An 8,232-nucleotide genomic window follows, 5' to 3' on the forward strand; every position below is an offset into this window, starting at 1 on the left:
AATTCCTTTAACTCCAGCTGCCCCTGTGGCCCTTATCCAATACCTCTCTTGCTCTCATAAATTAGTGTTGACCGGCCTAGCTTTTTTTAGACACCCAAATACACCTATATTAGTGTTGTAATGGTTAGCACATGCATGCTTCTATTCCACCTGTTAGGCGGCTATTAAACATTAATTCCCCTGGGTTGCAGTTACAGCAGTGTACCCCCACTGTAGTTCATGCATTCTTTCGCCCCTTTAGCGTTCCGTCTTCCACACACACACGCTCACACCCACGCGCACTCATGAGCACACACACACACACGCACTCACGATCACGTACACACACACACACCCACTCATGGGATCCCAAGCGTCTCTACGCGCGCAGACAAGCTCAAACGTACGAGAGACTGACACAGACTTCACAGAGAGCACACACGAACACAGAAGACAGACAAAGGGATTCAAATCCATTTCACATTTTGCTTCTGGCCAACTGCTACTATGCAGTTTGGTCATTTTAGCTGTTATCAGAGCACAGATGCACTGACAAATACGAACGTCTTACTTAACTTTTGTTTCGTTTCGTTTCTAATAGCACTGTATCTTTTCCCCTTTATTCTGCAGTATTTAAGTGTGCACACGAATTACTTTTCCCACATGGTATACCAATATTATAGGCCTCTTTTTCCACGTTTTCCATTTTACACGAGAGCCGCGCAGCACCTTTGTCCAATAGCGGTCTGCCACAAACTCAGATTTATCGAACTTTGACAGCCGTGCATGCTATTACAGTGCGTCTCGACAATCGGGATCAAACCGTGTCGACTGCAACGCACCAGCCTGCCTCGGTTACTTAGCCCAAAGAGTTTATCTAAGAGGCTATCACTCAGTTTACCACCGAGGAGCCGTGTATTCACAAAACATTTCTAATCCAATCAGTGCCCAAACAACGTGGCTCGCGCGCTTCATTCTCTTCGGCACTCCTACGTCCAACACCTGGCCGGTATCTTTCCCACATTCATTCACACAGTTACGGATGCCAAGGCTGCCCACTTTTCCTATTTGCCAAACGCTGTCAGCGCAAGCCTCCCTTTTTTGTTCGACCTTGACAGAGACTAATGCTGCCACCGAACATCTCGACAATCGCACTTGGCCCGTACTGCCATTGGGTGCGGTTGCAGTGTCCCGGCTTGTCCCAAGAATTTTCCCTCCGGGGGCTAGGTGGTTGCCCGTCTCTTGTCGCAGCAGTGTTCAGTCGTATCTGTGTTTTCGCCTCAATCACACAGCTAAAATTTCTATCCCCCACCGGATCTGTCGCCAAACTAAAGTCCACGTTTTATGGGACTTTCTATTATTCTTCTCTCATGACAGCTGATCAGCGATATCCCAGACATCCTGTCCTGTTTCACGTGCCTCTTCCTTGGGGCATGTCAGGCTGGGGACAAGGCGGAGGACTCGGATGCAGAGTCGTTTCTTTCTTGGATTTATTCCAGCAAGCACACTGATCAAAAGTACAAATCAAAGCGCCTCTTGCGAGGGAAAACACGTGGCAAAAAGTACAAACAAAAGGCGTCGCACTGAGGCGAGACAAAAAGGCTATGGGGATCACAGTACTAACAAAAGGCGTCGCTCGGGGGCGAGACAAAAAGGCAATGGGGATCAAGGCACTAACAAAGGCGTCGCTCTGTGGCGAGACAAAAAGGAGGGGTCTTACTGAGAGCTCGGACGTCAAGGAATCGCTGGTGGTCGGGACGAGGCAAGACACACTGGCACAAGACAAGGGGAAGACACGGACTAAATACACACAAAAGGGCGGGGACACAGGTGCTGACAATTAGTGTCAATTACGCAGGTGCACACAATCGGGATCAGGGAAGACAAGACAACCAAACACCGAGGAAGGAAACACGAACTGAAACGGAAGGGATGACAAAATAAAACCGGAAGTAAAGTTACGACATTGACGAGACAAAAAAACGGAAAAATAAACGCGACCGCATGACAGGGCATTTCTTTTTTGTCGTTCATCATTCTCACCAGACATGTCACTAGCTGTGCACATTCCCATTAAGTTTTATGTTATTGTTCCATTTTCATTTGTTGTTTTTTCTTTTTTTTTTCTTTCTGTTTTTCTTTTACTTTTTTGCTGTTCCTATTTAGGGGCCACTCCCCCTTCAAAAGTCACATTATGATGACTTTTGACTGGGAGAGACAACTTCCCCCCCTGGAGCCAGCCACATCCACATCCGATTCGTCTGACTGTCCTCCTTGGGACCCCAACCGATGTCAGAGTGGAGTTTCTCCAAATATTCGAGTGGCCCAAAAGCAAAGATGTTAGCAGCCCCTCCTCCCTTCTTGTCTGCGAGGCCCCGCATCTTTTATACCTGGCAAGACAACAGCTGCGGTTCGAGTCTCAGTCTACTGGTTGCTTTCGATGCCCCTAAAAGGGCATGTACTAGGCTCTTCCCTGGTCACCAACAAATGGTACCTACACATTACTGAAACTAAAGGCTCTCTGTCCAGCAAAAATAGCTTATGGTAGTCTCACTGCTGCTAGTTGACCATCTAAGGCAACATACAAAGACGTATGCAGTCCAAAATTTACCACAATAGTGTACGCCCAAAAAATAGCTCATCAAGTGGATCAGAGTATATCAACCTGCATGAAGGGCGGTTGGGGACATATTTTACCTCCCCCCACTAAGGAGCAGAAACTCGAGTTTCGGCTTAAAAGTAATCGCTTTTATTTCTGGTTCCGGTTCGTCTGGTAATAAAATCCAGGAAGAAGCGCCAAGAGGGCCTTTTTCTTCGAGTTGCGAGAGTCGACGTTGCTTCAGAAAAAGAACAAACCAACTTACTTTTTGTAACACAAAGAAGGGCTGCATTTTGGTGAGTAATAATTTTGAACAGAGCATGCTCTGTTATGTTTCAAGAATGTTTTTGCGAGTAGTTTGTCTGTATGTGTTTGTTGGGGGGTGGTTCGGTAAAGTTAACATCCTTTACTTTTTCAACGTGGGTGAAACCTATTCATCTTACGTTTTTAATATAAGGCATTTTATGTTGCATGAAATGTATGAAGTGACCCTTATAAACTACTTTTGCGAGAGAGTGTGTTGTTTTTTCATTCGCAGAGTATAGATCACAAATTTGAGATTTTCTGATGGCATGGCAAAGAGGTAATTTCACTTTTTTACCCATGTAGTGATTTGTGAGTCCAGAGCTCAAGGAGTGGCACATGAAAAGGTTAGTTTTTATCTTCTGATGTGATTAAAATGTGCACATAACTTTGTTTTGCGCTCAAGAGGGCTTGGACCTCCAAGGCAAATCACTTCAAAAGTTAAAATTGTGTTGTGTCATGTGATTAGCAGCGTTTAATGGGTGATTTGTCAAATCAGACATGTTCTTTTTCCCCTTTCCCTCTTTTTCAGACTCCAAGCCTGGAGATAAGAGGAGCATCTGTATTAAAAACTGACCGGATTCCGCAAGGTACAGATTGATTTTTGAGTTATTCTCGATTGTAGAAGTAATCACCACTGCCTTGCGTTATCTTTGGAAATTGATCTGTTATTGGTGGTTTGGCTGAAGTATGCTTGGCTACTGTCGAGCATATGCTAAAAGTGTATGTCGTAATTGCAATCTTCAATCTTCAATATGGAACTTGCATTTATGACATGTCATTGCCTTGACTTTCAAATGTCAAAGTGCAAAATAAAACCCAGGTTTACCCTGTACATTTTCATCATTTGGATAACAACTTGTAGAACAAGCAATTTTATCAGTACTATTTTAAAATAACATGATTGGATATGTACAACAGCCAAATTAAATTGCACCACATTCGAAGGCACAGACAGAATGCCATCATTTTTTTTTTCAAACAGGGCAAAGTTTATCATTGGAAAATAGTTCATTTGAATCTTGTAGCTAACACTTGCTTCATTCTTTAACAGCTAGGAAGTGAGTGTGAAATGCCCATCACAGGGAAACGTAAGAGTTTTTTTTTTTTTGTAGGCATTAGTCATTTAAAAAGAGGTCATAGCTGCAGTAATTTGAGTATTTTATTTCTATTTCTCTACATTCTCAGAGTTTCTGAAGGTCATCATGGAGCCCCTTCTGGCAATCCATGAGCTGACGAGCCTCAACTCTCATTCATAATGTGGCGCGGCGAGTGGACGGTTTGCCCATGATTGATCTGGAGACCTTTGACTTGATGTTCAAGGAAATAAATGACAAACAGGATGCAAGAATGAATGACAGAATGATTAAGCTTGGAATTGGTTAGTCAAAATTTTGGATGTTGTGATTCCCCCCTTCACTCTTGATAGCTTACAAATGGAACCTGTAGGGTTCCGTTTGGTTTAATTGCTATACTGTCAAAGTTACTGACGTTTCAGTTAATTTTGCTTGATTTACAAGAAAAAAAGTCCTCAATTCAATTTTGTCTACCCTTAATTCCACTCTTCTGAGACACTGAAGACCTGCATGTTTCCAAGACCATGGACAGGTATTATTAGTTTGACATCTGTACTGTAGATTAGAATAGACAACAGTGAAGGCTTATGATGTGGTGTCTGCTCTCAATGTTGACATTGTTTTTCTGTTGTACATTTTACACAAATGACAATATGCGTGGTGGTGAAACTTGTGCAAAGAGGGCGCACAAGAAGACTGCTCTGATAGCGCTGGTAAATAAAAAAAACTTGTCTGCGTATTCCTGTGCGATTGCTTTATGTTCGAAATGAGTGACTGACATGACATACATCAAGGAAAAGCTATTCTACAGGTAGGTTTTTTTTTCCCATATTCATATTTCTTTTACAGAGTAATCCCAAGGTCTACAATGGGTGGTGCCTGATGTCCATCGAGTTCATCTTTGTAGAAGCTGTTGGCGACACGCACAGAGGCCACGGATGATGAAACATGGACCGCAATGGCTTAATTTTAAAGCCACAAAAGCCACAGGCTCCAGCGCTGAGTAGCAAAGGGGGCTATCAAAATCCCACAAGAGAGTGATGTTCATATTGTTTCCCCCTTGTGTTTCGCCAAGCTGGTTGTTTTGTTTATTTGATATGTCCTACATAAAATATGTATATATATCGTAACTTAGTAGTTTTGTTCTATTAAAACAGCCCCCATTTTTTAATATTGTATGTATATTTTTACATTTTTAAACATGATTTAAAAACATTGCACATTTATATTTGTGATGGTTGGATAATGTTTGAAAAAATGTTTTTATTTAGATTCAATTATCGTTTTGATTAATTTTAACATCAAAAGGTGTATTTATATTTGCAGCTAACATAAGTATGACTGTTACTGAAACCTATTTTTATATTAAAAAAATGTAAATTTTCACACCCTGGACCATTACTAATCAAATGCATTTTCACAACATCCTGGAACTACACAAAGGTAAGGATCACAGGTTAAATGTATTGAAGAGAACCTCAATGTTGAATAGACGTCTAGATGTTCAATTATTAGCGCTAATCGCGCTAGTAGCTATTAGCCATCATTCGAACGTCTACTAAATAAACGTCTAAAAAAACTTTCACATGTAGAGGTCTATCCCGTAGATGTCTAAAAAACCTTCACATATACAGGACTGTCTCCGAAAATTTGAATATTGTGATAAAGTTCTTTATTTTCTGAAATGCAATTAAAAAAACAAATGTCACACATTCTGGATTCATTACAAATCAACTGAAATATTGAAAGCCTTTTATTATTTAAATATTGCTGATTATGGCTAACAGTTTAAGAAAACTCAAAAATCCTATCTCAAAAAATTAGAATATTCCTCAGACCAAGTAAAAAAAAAAAGATTTAAAACAGCAAAACAAAATCAAACATTTGAAAATGTCCATTAATGCACTCAGTACTTGGTTGGGAATCCTTTTGTACGGATTACTGCATCAATGCGGCGTGGCATGGAGGCAATCAGCCTGTGGCATTGCTGAGATGTTATGGATGCCCAGGATACTTCAATAGCATAGTTGGGTCTTTCAGCTTCTTCTTCACAATACCCCACAAATTCTCTATGGGGTTCAGGTCAGGGGAATTGGCAGGCCAAATCGAGGACATTACCGTAATTTTCGGACTATAAATTGCGTTTTTTTCATAGTTTGGGTGGGGGGGGGGGCTGACTTATACTCAGGAGCAATTTATATGGGGTTTTTTTTCACAAATTTTTACTTGATCATTAACACATCACTTACAAGTATAGTTGACCACTTCACATGTTATTTTTAGTATAGTTGATCACTTCACATGCTTTTATATCTTTATCTTGTACATATTGAAAACATAAAAAATAGAGAAAAAATCAAATAAAGCAATTAACACTTTAAAGCGCCATATCCAAGTCCACTGTCTGCTGTATGCACACTTGCTCCATTTTTGCTCCTCTTATATTTATTATGTTATTTGTTTATTTATTATTTATTCATCACTCTTATTTATTCATTGTTTGTGCCTTCTTGGTTGTTTTTGTGTTGTTTACTTGTATGCATATTGTGTACTATGTCTTGTCACCGTGGGATAGTGGAAACGTAATTTTGATCCCTTTGTGTGTCTTGGCATATGAAGAAAGCGACAAGAAAGCAGACTTTGACTTTGATGAAACAACCAAATAAACAAAACAAAAAAAACTACATCTGAAAAAAAATATATATTTTCAGACAATACTGGATGAGGGCGCTCTAAATGGGAAGGGCTTAAGAAAAATGGCACCAAAAAGAAACTCAAATTTTGTAGGTAACAAACTTCAAGTTGTAAAATATGCAGCCGAAAACAGTAATCGAGCAGCAGAAAGAAAGTTTGGAGAACCGTGATGTACCAAAGCATTACTGTAATTTAAATTTCAAGTGACGTCAGTGGCGCGGCGCGGCGGTTGTTTACATAAAGGACAAACGTACCCACGTACGTACTCCCGGCATCATTAGCGGCTTTGTTTCTAAGTGACACGGAGGACGCAGAGATTGAAGGAATTAAGGATTTAGAGTGACATAGAAGGTTTGAAAAACTATTATGGCTTTTACGGACGCCCAGTCCTACTCTACTGAGCTCTTGTTCACCTCCGTGGATCGAAGTCGGGGGCCGGCGCTCGGCCGGTTGGCTGTCCGCGGACGGTGCATGGGGCTCGGACATGGCTTTTACGCACGCCCGGTCCTATTGTATGGAGCTCTCTTCCACATCGGTGGCTGGAAGTCCATGCCACCACACGCTTGGAAGTTTGTTTTGTTAAATAAAGAGCCGTTTACCAAACCCACGTCTTTCCTTGTACTTTGTTAACGCTACAATATAGTTATATAGTAGATCTGTGGAATAACGACGAGGCTGACGTCAGAACGCACGCGCGGCGTTGTTGACAAAGGACGAGGAATTTGATCGATGGATTTAATGATTTAAAGTGCACAGATGGTTTGATAATATTGCTTATATAATAGTTATTTGAAATATATCGTTATAAGGGCCTGTAGAATATTTTGAATTGCAAGCGCCGTCAGCTGCGCGCACCCATTGTTGACAAAGGTTGTTGACAGGCCTGAACCGGAATAGAGAGGGGCAGGAGGCACGTGGTAGGGTGACTACATGGAACATCGGCAGCATGTCACACCGATCCGGGGAGGTGGTTGAGGCTCTACACAGGAGAAGGGTGGATGTCTGCTGTGTCCAGGAGTCGAGATGGAAGGGTGGAAGTGCAAGGATGCTGGGTGCAATCGGCAGAAGGTACAAGTTCTTTTGGCAAGGCTGCAATGAAGGGACTGGTGGTGTTGGAGTACTTATCGCTGAAAAGTGGATAGATCAAGTGCTAAGCATTAGCAGGGTAAATGAGCGGATCATCTTTGTGAAGTTGATCGTTGGGAAGCGCCTGACAAACGTAATTTCAATCTATGCCCCTCAAGTTGGCAGAAGTCAGGACGAGAAGGATGCGTTCTGGGACAAGGCCATCATGGTGCTGTCAGGGATCCCCCAGAATGAGGTCATAATTCTGGGAGGTGATCTGAATGGACACGTGGGGAGGGAGTCAGATGGCTTTGAGGGGGTACATGGGGGACAGGGGTACGGCATGCGGAACGCAGAAGGAGAGAGGATCCTAGAGTTCGGCGACGCACTGGAGCTGGTGCTATGCAACACGCTTTTCAAGAAGGACGAAGCCAAATTAGTAACATACAGTTCGGGTGGCTACAAGGGCACAATAGACTACATCATGGGCAGAAAGGAGGACCGCGTCCTGGTCAG

At 42.1% G+C, this 8,232-nt stretch overlaps 1 long non-coding RNA gene across 1 annotated transcript; it reads left to right on the plus strand.

Annotated features, from left to right (window-relative positions):
• Positions 1-1,270: 1,270 nt before the first annotated feature.
• Positions 1,271-5,618, plus strand: LOC125987080 (uncharacterized). Its single transcript, XR_007487867.2, has 6 exons — positions 1,271-2,874; positions 3,188-3,228; positions 3,414-3,471; positions 3,936-3,972; positions 4,070-4,670; positions 4,807-5,618. It is a non-coding gene; the product is annotated as an uncharacterized lncRNA (long non-coding RNA).
• Positions 5,619-8,232: the final 2,614 nt, after the last annotated feature.

The sequence above is a fragment of the Syngnathus scovelli genome, chromosome 19, assembly GCF_024217435.2.
Source record: "Syngnathus scovelli strain Florida chromosome 19, RoL_Ssco_1.2, whole genome shotgun sequence".
Lineage (NCBI taxonomy): Eukaryota > Metazoa > Chordata > Actinopteri > Syngnathiformes > Syngnathidae > Syngnathus > Syngnathus scovelli.